The sequence below is a fragment of the Zootoca vivipara genome, chromosome 7 (genome assembly GCF_965207765.1).
Source record: "Zootoca vivipara chromosome 7, rZooViv2.hap1.1, whole genome shotgun sequence".
NCBI lineage: Eukaryota > Metazoa > Chordata > Lepidosauria > Squamata > Lacertidae > Zootoca > Zootoca vivipara.
This window is the reverse complement of record NC_142590.1, coordinates 28,482,722-28,504,870: the sequence shown is the minus strand read 5'-3', so window position 1 is coordinate 28,504,870 and position 22,149 is coordinate 28,482,722. Positions and strand designations below refer to the sequence as shown.

The following is a 22,149-nucleotide window of genomic DNA, read 5'->3' as shown; positions in this document are numbered from 1 at the left end:
GCTCAAATTCAAGTGCATGCCAGTGTTTGGTGACATTCACTAGGAAGTTTTTCTCACCTGTACTCAAGCCGTCTTACTCCTTGCTCCTAGTTTTGAGGTATACCACAGAGATTTCTGAACTCTGCCAGTCAGGAGAGGCTGCTCAGTGCACTCATGTCAACTTCCTGGCTCATCTTTGGGTTCCAAAGATTGACCAGTGCTTTAATTGATGAGCCAGATGGAAAACTGCTCAGAGCTCTCTGAAAACTAGTTGGATCCATTAGTCTCTGGGGTGACCCATCTTAATAGGTCGCCCACCTCTGCAGTGGGGAGAGGCCACCGTTAAGTCAAAGGCTCACCAGAAGGTGATCTGGCCATGACACCTTCAGGAAATTGATTCCCAATCGGCATGGTTTGCCATATGCTCTGGCTAATTCTGAAAGTGGTCTGGATAATTGGATAGCATGGATTGCTTTCACCCACAGTTTGAGAAGGAGGCTGAGTTTCTAATGAAAATTAATTGTATCAAAATCAGAGTTACGATTTTTCTTTGGGAAGAACTCATTGATGGGAAGTGAATTGTTTCATTCTTTAGTACTGTAGTCTCCTTCACCTTCAGAGCACAGCTGAAGTTTCCCAAAGTTTCAGGGGCAAAGGCAATGAAAGAAGCCATGTTTTGCCCTTGGTTGGAAGGTCAATATTGTTGCATCCTCAGTAGCAGCTGTGTCTCTCTGAACTCTGCATTATGAAAGATGAACTGCATTAAATGCTAAATCATTAAGGATCAGCTGAGTAAAAGCGCTGTGGTGGGTTGCCCTGCTTAAATCGCCAGCATCTGCCTTCTGTCATGCGTAGGGTTGCTCTTTACAATCGCGCAGCAAAATGCTGACAGAAGGGCTATGGCTAAAGCCACAGCAGCAACTTGAACAAATGTAATCTGGGCTTTCATCAGACAGTAAGTGATGGTGAGCATATACCCAGCTCAAGAACTGGCAATTCGTTATGTGATGCTCATACCCTCCAACATTTCTCCAGTGGAAATAGGGACATCCTAAGGAAAAGTGGGACAGTCCAGGATCAAATCAGAAACAGGGACAGCTTTGGTAAATCCAGGACTGTCTCTGGAAAATAGGGACACTTGGAGGGTTTGGATGCTTTTTGGTGAACAAAAAAGGAAATTATATTCAGATGTCACACTAAACCACCTGGGAGATCAGGGTTTGAATCACGACTCAGCCATGATGTTCACTGGATGACTTTGGGTCAGTCACTGTCTCTCAGCCTAACCTACCTCACAAGGCAGGGAGAACCATGTACACCATCTTGATAATAATAATAATAATAATAATAATAATAATAATAATAATAATAATGTAGCATGAGCAAGCCTAGGCAAACACCAGGCTCACATACACTTCTTCCCTTCCTGGCCTCCAGTGTGGCCATGAGGAGTTTAGGAACTTCCTTCTCATTTTGCTAATAATTTCATCCAACTTGAAAAATGTTGGTTTGTTTGAAACAAGCCAACTTGAGAGTGGTGTTCAACTAAGTTTTACTCATAGTAAAGTAAAACGACTGAAATTAGTGGATGGTCATTACTTGCAAAGGGTCTGCAGAGTAAAAATTAGTTGAAAACTACCCTGTGATTTAGTGTGATATCCAAACATGGCCTGAATACCATGCTGGTCTTCTGTTGAATATAAAGTCCGCAGAAGTAAACATTACGTTTTTATTCCAGTTTGAAGACTGGTAGAGCTACGGTTGATGAGGTATTGTCATGACCCATGAAGGTTTCTAACCTTAGTTATTGACCCTACATTATATATCAGGATGTCTATGCAGCATGAAGTAATACCTTTGTATAGTGTATCTAGTTTTCAGATCACATGAGAAAATGGTGCTAACAAGCAGAATCTGACTGTGATCAAAGCAATAGACCTTGTAGGGAGACGGTGAGAAATATGGGTATGCAGTGCCCAACATTTGGCATTTTAAAAGATAAACTTTATGATCCCCCCCCCAAAAAAGCACAACAAAACAAAAGAACCACATACAGTGTAAAAGAGAAAACCATATGCATCTATGTGAATTATGTTGCATCAAATGCCTGGTACAAATACATTAATACTTTGGCTCCGTATCCTTAAAAAAAACTTCCTAGGGTGCGAATCCCATTGAACATGCTGTAGCTTATTCCAAGCAAACAGTATCGGGTGGTTCTTTAAGCATTTACTTAGTGATTTTGGAATTCAGCAAGTGTTTCCTATAATTATCTTTACAACTGCCTTGTAAGGTAGGACCAATATTGTAGAATGGAGGGAGCCGAGATGAAAATAGTGGATTGCCTATTCATTCCTAATGAACCTGTGGTAGGGTGTGTGTGTGTGTGTGATTAGAACTAGTGTTATCTTGGTTCACGGCTCAGCCTCATAACCCCTACACCACACAAACATTCCAACAGCCCAAAAGTGACCTGGAATTAATCTACATTTGAACACTTGGGGTGCCATTTCCCTGAAGCAACTGGAAGCCACTTAATCATTTACCGAAGTGGAAAGTAGGCGTTGTGGTTGAAGGTTCCCATGACCTTAAGACAAGGTTGTTGGGAAATGGGCATGTCTATGAAGGAAGCAGCTTATGGGAACTTCTTATGGGAAAGAATTTATTAAATAACTAGCTGGCTTTAATTAGCTATACTTGCTGCTTGTGGTCACTCAAAAAAATGTAGTTGTGCAAATAAACAAACAGTGATGACATTTTGACTCACCGCTTGTCCATGTTTCTGAAAGTGATACTTTTGGAGCAAGTTCTTCAGGACAGGGCAGGAAGAGGATTACCACAGAACAAGTAGCCTCTGAAAGCGCTTCTTTTTAGATCAGGTTCTTCTGGAAACAGCAGGAGGGAAATGCAGAACCACCCATTGGAGAGAAACCAAATACCTGCTTTACCTTTTTTGGGGGGGGGGAGCAGATTTAGCAGCAGCACCATCAGGGCAGGATTTTGGAGCAGAAGGAATACTCGGCAGAATAAAGAGGAAGGAGGTGCCTTAAGGCTTTTTCATACAGTTCAAAGCTATCAAATTGGAGCCTTGTTTCTGAACAAAACAACATGTAGGAACACTTGGTGATTATATCCCACCCTTCCTCCTGAAGGGAGGAATTTTAGGAACACATGTGTAAAAGGAAGTGGTTACAGTATTGTCTAGGTATGAAATGAAAGGTGTGTGTGGGGGGGGGGGAGATTCCTTTGATTGCATCCATGCCCTGAGACTGCAAAATGGGTGTCTACAAAGTGGAGGCCACAAGGTATTGTACTTGGTGCTGGATACACTTTGTGTATATTACAGGGCATAAGCCTTTGGCATTGGTGTGTCTTAAGCATGCCAGGACAGGTGTGCCGTAATGATGTCAACCAGATAAATTGGCATGGGAAGAAAGCATTTGCCAATCAGACGAATAATGTCATATCCAATATAGGATGCCGTTCTTGTCCACTCAGTCCTTCTCTGTTGAACTTAAAGGGGCTGACTTCTGAGTAGACATTTATAACATTGCACTGGCATTGGCAGGAGTTGCTGTACATTTATTTATTATTACATTTAAGGTAAAATAAAGTAAATGACACCTGGACGATTGAGTCCAGTCAAAGGCGCCTATGGGGTGTGTGGCGCTTATCTCGCTTTCAGGGCGATGGAGCCGGCGTTTGTCCACAGACAGCTTTCCAGGTCATGGCTAAACCGCTTCTGGCACAACAGAACACCGTGCTGGAAAACAGAGTGCACGGAAACGCCGTTTACCTACCCACCACAGCGGCACCCATTTATTTACTTGCACTATTGTGCTTTTGAACTGCTAGGTTAGCATGAGCTGGGACAGAGCAACAAGAGCTTACCCCGTCGTGGGGATTTGAACCGCTGACCTTCCGACTGGCAATCCCAAGAGGCTTAGTGGTTTAGACCACAGAGCCACCTGTGTCCCTATTACATTTATATCCCACCTTTCCTAGAAGTTCAAGGTGCCTTATGTGGTTCTTCGCCTCCTCATTTTATCCTCACAACAACCCTGTGAGGTAGGTTAGGTTGAGAGACAGTGACTGACCTGCGATTGGCAAGTGAATTTCATGGTTGAGTGGGAATTTGAACACAGCTCTCCCAGGCTCTAGTCCAACGCAGGCTTTCCTGAAAGAAACAGAGAGGCATTTTAAAACAGCACAGTTCTATTGTTTGATACAAGGCATCTGTTTGAGCAGCATCCAGACTCCAATATGAATTAACTTTAAAACTTAATTTAAAATAAAGCCACTAGGTAGGTTTACAGTGCATGAAAAGCCCTGAGAAACTCTGTATTATTTTGGTTGCTTTACGTTTCTTTGTAAAGGAATTGATCAGTACGATTGCCTCCCAAAGCCCTCTACTTCCTTGCAGTTTCCTGCATCAGGAGAGAAATTGCTGCTCTTTGTGAGTTAAACCAATCTTTAAAGAACCTTTTAAGGCTAAAATACGAATTTACCACTGTTTTTCATCTCTGTAAAAAAGGGATCCATCTCCCAATTTGTCAGCTTCTCCATCTTTCCAGCCACCTCTCCCCATAACAGTTAAAAGTTTTAAAGGACAATAAATTTGAGCGTTTTATGCAGTGCTTTTTCATAAGGGCAGTTCGATTTATCTCTATTCCTGGGAAAGATGAATGTTGCCATTCTGCATTGCAAAGCCTGCAGGAGAGCATTTATGGAACACACAGGCTCTCAGATGTCACCCGAGCACCCAAATATGGATGAGCCTTCACCCGGCAACTGCCATCTGTTGAGTGCTTTGTGACAGCTGTATCTCTTGACCAGAACTGGTTTGCGCATAATCAGGCGAGGAGACCCACCTCCCTCTCTGGTGGAAAAAAAAAAAAGATTCAATGTTTGCTAGGCCTGCGACTCCAAGTTTAATGGCACTGTAATGATTTTCTAACAGACACAGTGGTATTCGGCTTTGATTTAGAGCAAACAATAAACTAGAGCACAGTTTAAAAGCAGTGGCTAGGAATTCCTAATGCATGGGTGGGTAGTCTTGCATGAGTGCTTATGGCTGCTTATGCATGGCCCAGAGAGATATTTTTTTCCCTAAATAAAAATTATTTCCCAATAATACCTTGCATGGGTGTTTTCTCAACACACACACACACACCGCTCCTTCTGACAAGACTTCGAAAACAAGACTTGACAAAAGATTTCTGTGAATAAGACCATTGTTATCTCTGTGAGTGGCAAGGGTTATTTCCATGTCGGATATCTGCACTCAACAAAAAAACGATTTAGCATACGCAAACCAGTTCTGTTTGAAATGTGCAGACAAAAAAACAACACCAAAAACAAAAGAGTACCTTAATGTATTTTTCTTTCCAGCCTATTTTTTGGGGCAGATCACTCTCCCTTCACCCTGGTGCCCTACCCCCACCCCACCCCCTACCCCAAATCTATAAAGCTGCCATCTGTCTCTCCTGCTTGCGAAGCAGCATCTCAAAAGCTGGAGGCCTCCCAAAAGAGACGCAGCATGGCAAGGTCATAAAATGAGAGGCATAGGTGCTGGAGTGATGCAGGGGTCAAAGTCAAATCTGCTTTGAAGCATTGTGAAAGCTTCCCGGCTACCTCTCTCTCTCCCTTTAACCTATAATCACTCATCAGCTTCTCCACACATACGCTTGAGAGCTACATGCTGTCGTGCCATTGTACCAATGCCCCCTCCATGCGAAGGTCTCGGAGAGAATCGAAGAGAGAATCTCTAGGGCACCAATTCACACTTTTCTTTCCATTTAAGCACAGGAACAAGCCCTAGACTGAGCATATTCAATATATGTGCAGGCCTTATGTTAGAGTTGGGCCTTCCACAGAGGAGGCAGATGATGAGGTACCATTAAGGGGCAACACATGTATTGGTGGTTTAGTTGTTCCCTGAATTTTTATGGGACAACAGTGAGGTTTTCTACCTCGGGCACCACAAAAACCTCTCACACATTTTCATACATGACACAAAGAAGTTAAAATGGTGCCTTGTTACTATTCATGAAACACTGATGTGGAGAAAACAAAATGGTGTCGCTCTAGATCCGTCGGCAATGATGGCTGCTTCACTTTGTTTCGTGGTAAGACCAAACTTGTTCAAAACCAGGATTCTCTACTACAGTAGCTTGATTATTATTACGCTGCATTTCTAAATTGAGATGCGCTGAAATTCAAGCTTGCCTGGCAATCACATTCTATAATTTATGCATATTGCATTTACATGTTCTTTTTTCTTGCTGAGCTTTGTGAACGACCTCCACTGTTCGGTTGAATGGGAAGGGAAGGTACAAATTCCCTAAATGTAAAAATGAATCAGTATACAGTATACATGTTGTATATGGGCTATCACTCAGAATGCCCAGGCAGTGTTTGCTTGTCCATTCTGTCTCAGAAATCAGCTTGTAAGAAAGATCTGGTAATAGCTGCTGCCCAGCTATAAACAATCACAAATCAAGAACAGGCTAGACTGGAGAGGTCATAAAGAGTTCTCCAGCTCTGCTAGAAAGCAGTGGTTTTGCAATGACATGAAGGCTACAGTTGTACAATCATTTACCTGGGAGTAAGCCCTATTGAACTTGATGCAAGTTACTTTTGAGTGGGCATGTATACGATTGCACTGTAAGGATAGGCACTTCACAAGTTTTGTTTTTTTCAAATATTTGGAAGTATAGCAAAGCCACAATGTCCATAATATGTTCGTTCTCTCTTTCGCTCTCTCTCTCTCTGCATCACAGTATCTTTTTAAAAAACAAAAAACCAGGTATTCGGGAAATTCATATGGACAAAAATGGGCCTGGTAAACAAACAAACAAACAAATAGTAGACCTTTATTGTCATTATACCACCTGTGTGCAGTGAAATTAAACGAGCCACACCCACCCACCCAATACGCTCAGTATTGTCAGAAGTCAATTACACCACGGATAAAAACTGTTCTTTAACCTTCTGGTGCGGCTGACTATACTTCTGTATCTCCTGCCTGAAGGTAGTAGATTAAAGAGGTGCTAGCTGGGGTGTGAGTCGTCCCTGAGAATTTTCCTCGCTCTCCTGAGGCAGCGGTCTCCTGCGATGTCATCTAGCAAACCATTGGGTCAGGGAAAGTCCGACTCATAAGATCAGACTCTGTTTCTGTCTTTGTGAATTCCCATTTTTATTTGGTTTTATATGCTTTAACACACCAGCTTTTCTGGTTTTATGTTTTATTTTTGTTTTAATAATGTTGTTAACTGTTTTTAAGTTGTATGCCACATAGTGTTTTTAAAAAAATATTAAGGTTTTTTTATTATTTTTGTTTTAATGTTCTAGGGTTCCAAGCCGCATGTGATTGAGTGTCCCAGCGCATCTCCCCTAGTGGAACCTGCCCCAGCCATTCTATGGGCTAGGGACCACTCCCAGGGCAGTCCTGAACTTAAAAACAACTTTCCTTATACAAACTACAATAAACAAATCAATAAGCCAATGGATTTTTAAAAAATAAAAATAAAAACACGATTTACAATGACAGACAGATTAAATTAACCCCTGGCGCATCCAAGCATTAAAAACAACCCCAACCCAACTAAAACAAAACAAGTCTGCTAAAATTTAAAGCCCCACAGGTTAAAATCTGCATAAGAATGTTTTAAAATACCTTACAGTGGTACCTCATGTTGCGTATGGGATCCTTTCCGGAGCCCCATACACAACATGAGCAGTACGCAACATGAAACGCTGCGTCTACACATGTGCGTGGTGCGATTCAGCACTTCTGCGCATGACGCCATTCATCGCGTCTGCGCATGCATGAACCGCCGAACCCGGAAGTAACCCATTCTGGTACTTCCGGGTTCGGCACGTATGTATCCCATGTTGTACGCAACCCGCAGCATTCGTAACAAGAGGTATGACTATAGACACTTGGAGCAGAGAAACAGTAGCAAATAGACACACACACAAACAAACACACAAACACACCAAGCACTGCCCCAAGAGTTCGTTCCAGTGAGTCCAGCCTTGTTCCCCAGGCCAGATGGTAGAGGCCTTGCAGAGGGAGCAGGCCCTGCAGTCCTCACCACAGCAGAAGATTCATACATTGCAGTGGGTTGGACTTGATGATCCTTGCTGTTCCTTCCAGCTCTACAGTTCTATGATTTCGATGTGATTGCATTAGGGGCTGTCTCTTGTTGGCCAAGCAGGCCACAAATGCACCCCACAACCTGAGCAGATCGGGGTGGCAGAATGGGGCCCTCTTTGTGACTGTCCTCCCTCACATCTGAGTAGGTCCACCTAGGATCACACCTCAAGTTAAGTACAGTATCCAGTATTGTATCTCTCTCCCCACCCCAGTAGAACTAATAGCAGGCTGTGGAGAGGAGAGGTGGTTTAAATTGTGATGTAACACTTTGGAAAGGCTGCTAAATCGCCCCCGCTCCAGTTTCTGTGGTCCAGTCCAATTCAGGACTTGACATGGCTGAATTTAAACTCTCTTAACTATCCTCCTTTCACAGATCTGCATCTTGCGTATTTTGGTCTTTAAGAAGTGTGCCAGTAATTAGTAAAACTCTACCCTTCTGCTTCCTTAATTCTGCTTCGCAAATCCATTTTTGGCGTGCTGATCTGTTTTTATGTGGCAATGTGGTTGTGAATAAGCCTCTTGATTTCCTAAATAAAACAGCCTGCTCAAAGGGCAGGTAGAGAAGGCTGTTTATAGAAGCAGCTGGCTGAGATGGTATAAAAGGGGCCCCACGTCCTCACAAGTCGCAACCAACCCTCTCCTTCAAATCCCTGGTGTTTAAATATAACTTGTCCATTTTTTAATACTCGAGGTTATATTGGGTGGCCTTTAACCAGCATATGTAGCAAGGGTGAAGCAGAAAGGTGGAGAGCAGTGGCAGAGCTTCATGCTCCGGCACCAGGGGCGGACAGCAGACGGGGCTGGGGCTGGCGCATATTCTGGGAGTGGGTCTGGCGCCGCCCGTAGGGGTGTGGCACATGTTCTGTGGGCAGCCTGCAAGGGGGGGAGCCACAATGGCGCCCACGGGATCGCGCTGCCCGGGGCGGAGCACCCCTATCACCCCCATCACCCCCTCCTTCATACGCCCCTGGTGGAGAGTTCCTATGTCTGAGCAAAAACGACATGGTGAAAAATCAGAAAGGCTTGTAAGTAAACCAGCACTTTATTGCGGCTGCATGCTGACAGGGAATTTTCAACGAGAAGCACTGCTTGGTGGCAGACGTTACGTGAGATGGACTGAAGTTTTGTAGCCCATGTCGTCTTGAAGCAGGCTGTGGGAACTGGAAGAGGCTGGTGAATTACAGCACGCTAGGCATATGGTAAGACATATGCTCATGACAGCAAGCATGGAGAAGGTCTGCTTGCATCTTTCAGGCAACGGATAACAGAGATGTGCCTTACCCATTTGTATTTCAATAGACAATTGTGCTGGCTGGCCAATGGCTTGGTCTTTTTGTTTTTTGTTTTGTTTTTTGTAGCCTTCCTTCACAGTTTTCCAGAAGCTTCTATGGGAGTACTACACAGGACCACTGGAAGAAACGTCAGAATTCTAGTTCAGGGGCAGATAAAGTTTGAGGAATGGTGTTGGATTCTTCCTTCGTCTCTCAAGATAGGCATCCTTAATGGTGTATAATTTTGTGGCAAAGACTGAACTTTCCACCAGCATCAGTTTCCCATGATCTAGAGCAGGCATGTCAAACCTGCGGCCCTCCAGATGTTTTGGCCTACAACTCCCATGATCCCTAGCTAGCAGGACCAGTGGTTGGGGAAGATGGGAATTGCAGTCCAAAACATCTGGAGGGCCGCAGGTTTGACATGCCTGATCTAGAGGGATGCTAGGCATCTTATCACTCTGACTTTCAGCAGGTTCACATCCTCCCCGCAGTTAATTTATACAAGAGGCCTACTTCTGGATGCCCTACTAATTCCTAGCAAGGTTTGGCCTAGCATTAGGCAGAGTGAGGTAGATGCCTCAGGCAGCAGGTGCCTGTGTGGGGTGTGGGGGTGTGCGTGCCAGCCATGGCGAGGCATGGAAGATAGTGCTAGGTGTGCAAAAGAGCCTGTCCTGTGCCCCCATAGCTAACTTGCTGCTCTTTGGCATCACGGAGGGTGCTGTCCCATGGACCAGTGTTGGGGAGGCGCCATCTTGTCCTCCTCAGACAGCAAAATGTCTCGGGCTCATTCCAGCATTAAGCTGGATCCACATTCAGCACCGGTGAGCTTTGGCTTCAGAGGAGCCCTGCATTGTCCCATTGTTCCATGTGAAGTCTTGTTTCTCAGTTATGAGCACAAATCTGTAACTATTTTGAAACTGGAGTTGTTGGAAGGCCAAACCACTCCACATTCCCATTTGATTTTGTTTATGCTGGGGAATCCACCGTGTTGGGTTACAACTGTGTCATAAATTCCCCCCATCTGCCCCCCCCACTCTTACCTCTAGTGCTTAGGTTACAGCCCTATAACATTTAAAATACCAGCTCTGCTTTTAGCTCAGTGGGAGGCTCCGGTTTGTTGCTACATTAGATTTTACCAAATTGGATGGCATTTAGATTTTTTTGATTTTTTTGATTTTTACAAGTTTATGCTAAAAGAAGCTAGTGAAACAAGCAATAAGCTTTCCCTCCCCTTGAAAGTCACTTTTATGTTGTAAAAGTTTGGTTTTTATACGGCAAAGTGGTTGTGAAATAGACTCTTGATTTCTTAAATAAAACAGCATGTAAAGAGGGCCAGGTAGGGGGAACGGGCCCCTCTCAAGCCTTTTTATAGACTGCACAGGCATCAAATGAGAACTGCCTCCTCAGTCTGAGCACAGATTTTGAAAGTGCTTCGTTTTAAGACCACGTATGTAGCGTGATTTTTCTTTTTAACAGTTTAATTGCTTTATTGGGGGTGGGGGAGGGAAGCACCAAGACCGACTCACATTCAAATAAAACTTGGGGGATTCCTTTGCAGCTTTTTGGATCACAGCAGCGAGGGGGGAGGAATTAACAATGAACTTCACTGCCATACAGAAACACACCACCACCACCACACACAATAAGACAGAGCCTATAATTTGACATCTGGGGTCCAGGAAGGGCTCCAGTGCGCTGTGTACTATTCAAATTCAAAGCCAATGAGAAACTGCAGTTGGGCACGGGGGGGCGGGGGGGCGGGATGAGGGAAGCCATGCAGCAATTGGGGTCATTGTTTGCTTTATGCGTATGGCTGATTAAAAATGCAAACGCCACTGTGAGGCGTAAGACGCCAGGGCAAACTCGAGAACAGTAGGAAAGGCCATGAGGTTGAGGATTATTTTATTCTTCTTCGTAAATTGCAGGGAGTACCGTAATTCCAGGGATAGGTGGGGAGAAAGGAGGGGTGATGGTGGTGGAAAGTGGCCCGGTCTGCTGGGTGCTTGCATATGCAGTTGTCTGCCTTCTTTTACCTCCAAGATAAGGGCATGCTAAGTCGGTGGAGATACTATTACTCCATGGTTCCATGCTAATAAGGCGTGCTTCCCACAGTGTGTGACAGAAAAGATGAATACCGTGCACTGCTAATGGTTAATTTGTAGTGGCATGTGTGTTCCTTGAATGTTTGTGAAGTCTCCTGATTCACCCATATACAATTGAGCTTCTCTCTCTCTCTCTCTCTCTCTCTCTCTCTCTCTCTCTCTCTCTCTCTCTCTCTCTCTCTCTCTCTCTCCTTAATCAAAAAAGGGGGGCATGGTGACACAAAAAGAGATGAGGCACGGCTGACAGACCAATTCTGAATGTGATCCTGTCCCATCGACAGTCGCTCCCCTCCCCCCCCCCACTTACTATTCTAATAATTGACCCACTCAAAAATGTATTTATCGGGAGCAAATCATTTTTTAAGCCTTGGCCACATTTTATTTTTTTTAAATGTTAATGGTGTTAGAAACCTGTCACAGATAGCATCAGGCCTCAGCAATGTTAATCTACATAGCCTGGCTTTGAAAGTCCTCTGGGAAGCATATATTTAGGCTTACTGCTGAGCGAACATGACTGTTAGGATTATAGAGGCCCTACAGAGTGAGGGAAAGCATAACGCTTCATCTGACTAGCAAGTAAACAATGGGGCGATTGTCTGAGGACGCTTTGGGACTAAAGAGCCCTACTGCTGAGGAACTCTAGGTATAAAGCTGCTATCAGGAAGGAGCCTTAATGTTTTCTTCATGGGGCTAGAAGGCTGTCAGGGATTCAGATGAGCTACCCTAGGGAGCGTACAGGAATCCAAACAGGATATTCTTGTTTTCAGGCCTGCTTTGGCTAATTATGCAACACTTGAACTTCTCCAAGTTCTCCGGCATGAGTAAAGCGTGTCTCTAAAAAGAACAGCGAGGTGTCCCAGTAGTGTGGGAAGTGTTGTTACAGAAGTCAGCTAGCTTAATTTCATCGCTACCCATCAGCAAAAGGCACAAAAGCTAGTTTTACCCACTGCTGAGTGCCATTTCCAAGCCACACACAGAATGAGCCAAAGTTAGCACACTGAATATGTATAGAATTGTGTGTGTGTGTGTGTGTGTGTGTGTGTGTGTGTGTGTGTGTCCTATAACAACGCATTTTCTATTTGGTCAGCACAGAGTGGGGGGATTTAATTGGACTGATCTAGTTACTCTGTGCTTTGCTTACAGCCCAGTCCCAAGATAAAGCTATAGGGTCATGAGATAGAGTGTATCTCTCTTAATGTGGAGGTGAGGAACCTTTGACCTTCCTCAGGCTGTTGATGGACTACAACTCCCATCATCCCTGACCATTGGTCATGCTGGCTGAGGTGATGGGAACTGTAGTGCAGCAACATCATTGGGGGTGGGGGTGCTAAGGTTCCCCATCCCTGCCTTAACAGAGTGTTTCTAACCTCAGCCAGACTGATGCGGAATGTCACTTTGCAGGCAGAAGCCAGCAGAGATGTTTTGGGCTAGCTGGAGGAACACCTCTGCAAGTGCAGTGTGCGTGAGAATTGTAGTGAATCAGGATGTGGGCCATTGGCACGACTTCCCTGTCAGTGGACACTTTGGCTTATTTATCTTAAGAGCGGGCTCTGAAAGGCAATGTACGTGGATCAGTTATGCATTAACACACATCTGATGACAAACCAAGCAATAATGCTCTAGTGTAGAAGATGCAGCTTGTTTACACGTCAGCATGCATGTGTTGTAAAACTGACTCCTCCGTTGTAGCCTTTTTGGCATCAAGGTTTGGCCTTTTTAAGATTCTCCCAGGAACCATTGGTAAAGAAATATTTTCCCAGGCGTTTGAAGGTTATTTTAAGATCTTCAGTGTTTTTAGCTTTGCCGTGCTAATGTATGCTTAACTGTTGCTGTTTTTATTCGTTTGTTTTGCTTTGGTTTTGTATGTGTGCTGCGGTTGGTTTTGGTTTTATTGTGTTTATTTTTGAGAGCTCATGTAAATTGCATTGTATGGTTTTTAACTTTTAGCATTAATTGCCCAGGAGGCATTGATAAATGAGCAGCATACAAATGGCGATGTATATAAGTACATGTGTATATAAATATATAATAAATACAAAACTGAGCACAGTTTTGCACTAGTACAGATAAAGTCCTGTGTTGTGGAAGCCTCAGCAGAGGACTCAATACTTTCTGGTTTACCGTTCCTTATTTTATTTTATTTTATTTATTTTATTTTTCAAGGCCACATATGACCAGGCTAAATGAGTCTTTCCATGTTTTGATTTGGGGGTGATGGTGGTATGCCAAAGAATAAGGATGACTTTGGGAGACAGAAACATAGGAAGCTGCCTTATATTATAAATTCAGATCGCTGGTCTATCTAACTCAGTATTATCAATTCCAATTGGCACCAGCCTTAGAGGATTTCAGACAGGGAACATTCCCAGACCTACCTGGAGGGATTGAGCCCGAGACTTACAAGAAGTATGGTTGTTGGTCCTGAATGGGATAACTGTGCCCTGGAAGGTCCTGAACAGGATAACTGTGCCATTGAAGGACCAGGTGCACAGCCTGGGAGTCATTTTGGACTCACAGCTGTCCATGGAGCCACAGGTTAATTCTGTGTCCAGGGCGGCTGTCTACCAGCTCCATCTGGTACGCAGGCTGAGACCCTACCTGCCCGCAGACTGTCTCACCAGAGTGGTGCATGCTCTAGTTATCTCCCGCTTGGACTACTGCAATGCGCTCTACACGGGGCTACCTTTGAAGGTGACTCGGAAACGGCAATTAATCCAGAATGCGGCAGCTCGACTGGTGACTGGTGACTGGGAGCGGCCGCCGAGACCACATAACACCAGTCCTAACCTACATTGGCTCCCAGTACGTTTTCGAGCACAATTGAAAGTGTTGGTGCTGACTTTTTTAAAGCCCTAAACAGCCTCGGTCCTATATACCTGAAGGAGCGTCTCCACCTGCGTTGCTCAGCCTGAGATCCACCGGCGAGGGCCTTCTGACGGTTCCCTCACTGCGAGAAGCAAAGCTACAGGGAACCAGGCAGAGGGCCTTCTCGGTAGTGGCGCCCGCCCTGTGGAACGCCCTCCCATTGGAGGTCAAGGAGATAAACATCTACCTGACATTTAGAAAACACCTAAAGGCAGCCCTGTTTAGAGAAGTTTTTAATCTGTGATATTTTAATGTATTTTGGTATTTGTTGGAAGCCGCCCAGAGTGGCAAGGGAAACCCAGCCAGGTGGGTGGGGTATAAATAAATAATAATAAAAATGATAAAGTACTGTTACATACATACATACATGGCAGCACTGATAGTACAGCACTACACCAAACATTGCATCCTCGGCCTTTGAACCATGTGCAAGGAAAGCCCACTAAACCAGTGTGAGCACACACTGCTCCAAGCTGTGTCGTCTGTCAGCATTGCTCCATAGGAATCAAAGGGTTGTGAAAGCGCACGTGAACCAGCTGTGCTGAGCATTCCCTACAGTTCTTTGCTTCTGCAGAGCATATGCTGCCTGACACACTATCCCGCTCTGTGACTCCAGCAGCATACAGTCCTCCTCAACGTGGTTGTAGTCGGGGAAAAAGGCTCTGCTTTTTTGTTAATGACACTTTCTCTGGCCAGCTACCCTAACCCAAAAGCAACCCGACACAAGCTATATCTGATAGGAAATAGAGAATGACACATTATTTCACTTACCGTCAATTAATTCTAATTGAGTTGCAGCAGTACATGAATCCATAGGGGGGATTTGCACAAAATGCTGGGAGTGGGGTGCATTTGAAACGTAGGGTTTCTCCAAACCCTATTTTGCAAAACGAAACGTCACTCCTCCCTGTTCCCTGTAAGCCTTGGCTGTTCCTGTTTGTCAGCTCTGGTTGCCAAACCTCCCTCCGTCTCCCTTTCATTAGGCCACTTTCTACCTGGAATGGCAACTTTTGTTATAGCGACATAAATAGTGCCCTAGATTGGTGGCTTCCTTCCTGTAGGTGAGGCAGATGAAACGTTCTCAGAAGAGTTAATCAGTGGTGTTCGTAATTATCAAGGTAACAGTGGCATGCACATAATAACTGAGTTATTAGTTATTGCGAGTCAGTCTCATGATGCGATGTTTGTAACTTTATTAAGTGGCGATGTTGCTGCTGCGTATCCTGTTGTGGGTGGATTCTTGGAGACTCTGATTGTGTAATGGAGCTCAATTCTTAAGAGATGGCCAGCTATTTAGAACTGCGGAAGGAAGGTGTTGCCACTTCTTTGGGGAGAGGGTTGGGATTGGACACAAACAGCGTTTAACGTCTCTTAGCACGTTACAATTTGGTCCCCCGTCTGCTGTGACAAATAAATAAGATTTGCTTGTTAGAAATAACAAGCTGTGAAGCTTTTACCTTGGGTCCCCCCCCCATTAAAGACTTTTGCTGAAGAGAGTGTAAAAAATGCCACTCAGCCTTCTGCCCTTGTTTGCAGAAGTAAACATTGATCAAACTCTTAAAGGTAAAAAGCGTATGGTCTTGTATAACAGCTGTTTCACAGTTTGTCTCAACTGAATTCATACTAGGGTTCGTTGTTGTTGTTTATAGGACAATGGAAATCCTCGCATGTTGATGACAATAACAGACATCGGAGAGTTGTACCCAGTGTTGTTCATACTCAAATGAGACCCATTGAAATTAATAGACCTAAATTAGTTGTTCTCCATTAATTTCAGTCAGCTCGTTGTGCAAGAGCACCAAACCAACTTTAATTGCACAACCTGAAAGTGACCGTAAGCTTGCTGCCGTTAGCTGAGACTCAACATACAGCAATCCAAGGCAGTGCCTTTTCTGTGGTGGCACCTGCTCTCTGAAAGCTGCTTCCCTCTGAAATAAAGCAGGCATTGACTGCGATGGGCTTTCAAAGCCTGCTTAAGACGTACCTGTTTACTCAAGTTGGCTCCTACTTCACAGCTTGAAGTAACATATTCAGCTGGCTGCAGTGGGTGGGGTTTTTCAGTGGCTTAACATTTTAACGTCTGTTGCATCTTACTGTATTTTATTTGTGTTTTCTGAACCATTCTAAAATCACTTAGATAAAGAGCAGTATATCAATATTTTAAGGTAAAAATCTTATTGAATACATCTAGACCTGATTCTACCTGAACCTTCCTAAGAGGCTCGATCCAGCAGTCAAGGTCTGACCTTAGCCAGTCTACATCTGTGTGCCACTAATGTGAAAACAGTACATATTGGCAATACATGAACAAAGAGTTGGCAACTCAATCCCATTTATTACAATGGACAAGCATACTTAACTCAGTACTGGATTATGGCCAGCAATTTATGTGAATCCAACTTGTGGATTTACACCATTGCACAAGAGTCGTAGTCCCCCACCCCAAGCCACAGCTAAAAAGGACAGTGGATTTGTATGCGCATTTAGTACAGGTAAAGGACTATTGCTGTGATCTGGAAGTGTGGGGCAGTCATTGCATAAAGACATAGTGTCTAAACTGCGTATAGTGGGTGTCAGGGGGACTCCTTACAGGGACCCTCCCCCAGTCATCCTGACCAGCACTTCGCCCAGTGACAGCGCTAGCAGTGGGTCAGGAGGAGGGAATGAGGAATGGAGCGGGGTGGAGAGGGGGCTCTCGGACGCGGCAGAGTCTAGGCACCGACCCAGCTGGCCAGAGGGAAGGACAGCCTTTGCAATGCTCCAGCCGAAGGACAGGAGAAGGAACGCAGCCCCTTCCAGTGCCCGAATTGAGGCGCGCGCCCACATGCAGGGCTAGGGGGAGGCGCTTTGAGGTGCCCAGGCTTTTATGCTGGTCCAAGACACAAAGGAAGCCATTGCCGGGTTCTGAATCGGACTAGGCAGTCATGTTTTCTGATATCTCTGCACTGTAAATAATATGCGCGATAAAAACTCTGAAAGACAGAGCGGACTGGAGCATCTTTATTCGAGAGTAGCCGCAACAATCCCCTGACAGTAGCCTTCTTCTCTCTCTCCAAAAAAAAAAAAAAGCAAACGAGAGAATTCCTGATAAATCTACAATAGGTTTGAGGAATAAAATGGCTAAATTATCATCAGTTCAAAGGTGGAAAGAATTGCATATTTTGTATTTAAGAGAATACTTTCCCACTTTTCTTCAGAATGGCTCAGCAACTACAGGAAATTTATTTGCCACCACACACCAAAACCAAAACTATTTATATTGTGTTATAGACTACTGGGCTGAATTTTGGGTGCAGTGGTGCAAATCAACACAACTGGCTACGTGGAGATTTTGAACTTGTATAATGCCCAAAATATTGCTTGAGAGAGACAGCTAGAGGCGGCAGCAGAGCTGCAACATGGCAACATATGGCTGATTCTAGTAGCTGCGATTGCTGCCTAGGGCCACAACAAGCCAAGAACAGCCTTCAAGCTTTGATCAGTGAACAAAGTAGTCCCTGGACTTTACAAATACACTTGTTCTTTTTCTCTCTGATACAGCCCAGTTCTACTCTCAACCAATCATCGCTCATTCATTCCAGGGAATGTGCAGCTGTGTATGACACTGTCCCTTTAGATCCAATTTTTTTCCCTCAAAGAATTCGGGACACTGTAGTTTGCCCCTTGCAGAGTGATGATTCCCAGCAACCCTTAACCAACTACAGTGCCCAGAATTATTTGAGGGTGACAATTTGCTTTGCTGTGTCTGTCACACCATACTAGTTGGGGGACCGGTAATCATTCCCCATCAAGGGTTGAGGAGGTTCCCCCTAACGTCAATGAGATGTGAAGCCAATGTGACTCAGCGTCTCACGGGTTCAGTTGGTTGCCTCTTTGCAATAAAGAGAACGGGTTTCGGGGAAGGAAGTCTGCCGTTGGGAGTTTCACAGTAGACCATAACCAGCCCTGACAGGTGTCAAGTATTTAGTTCTCTTCAGGCCTGATCTAGCGCCCATTGAGCTTGGTAGAAAGACAACCACTGAACAAAACCCATGTGACTACATTGAACCACACTCGCTGCACATAGAAACACACAGTGGCATTTTAGGGATGCCTCTCAATCTCCTGCCTTTGAATGGTTGTGTTCCTTTAACATCTGTCCCCCTGGGCTTAGAGTTAATTCTCTCTCTCTCTCTCTCTCTCTCACACACACACACACACACACCCAACAGGAATGCTCAAATTAGCCTATTGGGGGTGTAACCGAAGATGGTGGACAAAAAGAATCAATCCACCCTGTCAGGCAGAGGCTGGACTGATGCCAATTCCCCATTTCACACTTTAAAGTGACAAATAAGTGTAGCTGCCCAAACTCTGGATTCAGAGAGCACCAATTCCTTGGTCTAATGAGTAGGCGTCTGCTTTGGTAAAGGAAAGGCTAACAATCTCTCCCCCCCCCTTTTTTTTTACTGGCCTTCTCTTTATGCCTTTAAGCAACAGCTAACACCCATAATTTAAAGAAGTGAAGTTTTCTTGACCCAGAGATAAATTGGTGAGAAGAAAAGCTCTACTTCATTTGCTTAATTTCTATGTGTCAGACTGTTTGCTGTTAAATGCACAAGAAAGAGCAGCAACATTTTTAAAAGGGCAAAACTAAAAAGGAACCACTCTGAGGTATATTTTAAATTGGTAAATTAAATAGAGAAATGTTACCATGTTCCAGTTCTGCTGTAATTTAGCTGAGTCTCTCAAACAGCACCTCCGAAATGTTGGCTGTGTACACAACATACAATTAAGAAACATAAAGCACATGGCTTCCCTCCAAAAATATTGGGGACTGTAGCAATTTACCCCTCACAAGAGCTATGATTCCCAGCACCCTTAGCAAACTACAGGATTCTGGGGGAGGTGGGGTGAACATGATTTAAATGTATGGGGTATATAACTCCATGTACAGTCAACACAAGGATTTCAACTTGCACAACAAGACTTTGGTCTGTTTTACTCAGAAGTGAGTCTTGGAAATAAACGAGGCTTGCTTCCTACTGACAAAAAAAAATGTGATAATATAGTGTCGCCCCTCCCCCTTGCCATCATTTTTCATATCTCCCACACAGCCACTCCTTTTAAGCCTCTGCAAGATACATGCAAAGCCCTGAATAACTCTGGAACAGGTTACCTGAAAATATATCTTAATCTCCACTGCCTGGTAAGGGCACTGCAATAAACTAATTAGTTTTGCCATGGCCTGATGGCTATCAGCTTGTGGTAACATGGAGGTGAGCTTTTTCAATTGTAGCACCAGTATTGTGGAACGCCCTCCCTGCTGAAATATGAGAGCTCCCATCAATGTTGGCATTCCACCAGCTCCCGAAGGCACACCTGTTTAGGCAAGCATTCTCCTGAACTGAATTTGTGCTTTTATTGTTTTAATTGCTTATTAATAGTTCTTAGTATTATGCTTATCTTAACTGGGCTGTTATTTATTTAATATACAATAGCTACAAAACAAACATATGAAATACAACATTAACTAGCAGATACAACTATAGCATCATCATGGAGCTGCAGAGCAAATGAAAATTACTATAAACAAGGGTACTTTTTTGGTTGTCAAATTTGGCAAAAAAAAAATCTTTGTATGTGTGTGTGTGTGTGTGTGTGTGTGTGTGTGTGTGTGTGTAAGTGAGTTTTGCTGAGAGCTGTAAAACTGCACATGCGTAAAGATTTCGTTACTTCTTCTTGTTTATTTTTATCTTGCTTTACCTCCCAGGAGTTCAAGGCTGCGTACATAGTCCCCTATTTAATCTTTGCAGCAGCCCTGTCTGGTAGGCTAGGCTACGTAGTTTAGTCGTTCAAAGTTCAGACACCAAATTTGTGAAATACTTGCTTATTCTTCTTTATCAGTGTTGGTAAACTTACTGGTGGGTTCTGTAAACTGTAGGACTATGAAATATTGCCTTTAAAGCAAGGTGCATGTGTGTGTCCCCCCCTGACTAATCTGTGATATATAGTTACATCCAACATTTATACCCAGGAGCTCAAGGTTGTGTATATCACCCACTGTTTATCTTTGTAACAGCCCTGTGAGGTAGTCTAGACTAAGTTGATATATGTACATCCACATATACTGTACTGGGCCAACAAAAATCCTGTTGCCATACCTTGTCAGTTACTGAGGAAAGAGACTGGGAGTTTTTAGGTTGTTGCTGTTCCCTGACAGAGGTTTTCCGCTTGCAATATCACAAAGATGGGCCATGGGCAGAAATTCAACAGGTGCAGCTTGTGTTCGGCATCGTGATGCCAGGATAGGAGAAGATGAACCTACTGAATTTCTAGCCTGCAGCTGTTAAAGGCACACTACAGCTGTCAGGAAATAGTGCAGATGTCAGAAAAAATAGCATCCTCTGGAAATGGTGAGGCTAGGAGAGCAAGCCAAAATACTCCCTTTAAAAACCAAAATCTGGCACAAATCCAGAGAGGCACTATAGCCCAAACAAACTTTTGCTCTTTGTCCCTGACTTTTCCATCTCAGTGAAGAAAGTGAAGGAAGGAGCTGTAATGTGCTGTGTGACTCCTCCCATCCAAACTGAAAGGAATTAGATAACCACATAAGTCATAAATGGTTGCTCACAGCACAGCCCTATACATTTCTATCCATAAGTAATTCTTAATGAGTTCAATGGGAGCTTACTTCCAAATAAGTGGGTATAGGATTGCAGCATTGGTTGTCAAGCGGATTCATCATATTTACCTAAATGAGCTATCCGATTCCTGACCAGAAGCCTTTGAGTGACATAAGATTGTTTCTTAATTCCGGCTAATTTCTGCTTAGATATCGCAACATGCACCATTTAGTATGGAGAATTCCCTGGTGTAGGCACATACACACAAATTGTTTGAAGCCATTTGGCAGCTGCTTCACAGAAAGAGCTAAGCAGCTTTCTGCCCGGTTGGTGGCTGTGTGTTGCCAACTGACCAGAAAGCAATATGGTGTGACCTTGTCTTGCGCTCTTAAGAAACTCTGTGAGCAGGCATCGTAGGTGAAATTATCACCTGCTGATATTGATAATAGAGTCTCATAGTGACCAGTGGGGGGAAAAAACTGGCAACTTTAATACTGCACTTCCCAAAGTTAAAGTGGGTTATAGTTACAATAAATAAATGTTGAGAAAAAGCTCCCCCAAAGAACCCGTGGTTTTCCTGGAAAGCCTTATCCTGAATTATAAATCAATGGAGACTTCTTGGAGTTATTTGCTGGAGAGAGCAGGGCACTTTGCACATGGTCAGAGTCACTCTCTTATAGTTTCAAGGTGCCAGGCTTGCATCCTGATACCGAGAGCTGGTTGTAGAGCTAAGCCCGGTTGAGCCTCTGATCAAACTAAGCTCTGTTCAAACTGCAAGTGCAAATTACAACATTAGGGGGTTTCACACACTGTTTCACTTCACAGCTCTTTGGAATGTATCCTCTCAAGTCCATCGAACCTATGTATTTTCTTCAAAGCCTCTAAAATCCTTCCTTTGAACTTCTTGGTTAGGTTTCCTTGTTCTTTCCTACTGCTGAAGTTGCTGAGTTTTCTAATTACTATTATATCAGTGTGTAGGATCAGTGAACTAAATGCCCTATCAATTACTACTTCCTATTTACAGTTTAATAGAGATGGTTGTTCTTAATTTGATGGTTGTTCTTTGTTCAAAAAGTCAACTGGAATCTTCTATTCAGTTCCTGTGGGAAGGGGGAAAGCATGTTGCCCTTTTATACAAATGCAGTGCATTCCTGTGAGATTTT

The 22,149-nt window shown here is 44.0% G+C and overlaps 1 protein-coding gene and 1 long non-coding RNA gene across 3 annotated transcripts in view; one reads left to right on the top strand and one right to left on the bottom strand.

Moving 5' to 3' along the window:
- The window catches only part of LOC148685019 (uncharacterized), a 34,841-nt gene extending 30,056 nt beyond the window's left edge, over positions 1 to 4,785 (bottom strand). Inside the window, exons 1-2 of the long non-coding RNA XR_015950991.1 lie at positions 4,488 to 4,785; positions 4,077 to 4,156 (exon numbers count right to left, since the gene is read on the bottom strand). This is a non-coding gene — a long non-coding RNA (uncharacterized LOC148685019). The remainder of the gene's footprint in view (positions 1 to 4,076; positions 4,157 to 4,487) is intronic.
- The window catches only part of ADGRL2 (adhesion G protein-coupled receptor L2), a 548,846-nt gene that overhangs the window by 60,635 nt on the left and 466,062 nt on the right, over positions 1 to 22,149 (top strand). The gene's annotated exons all lie outside the window — the stretch shown is intronic.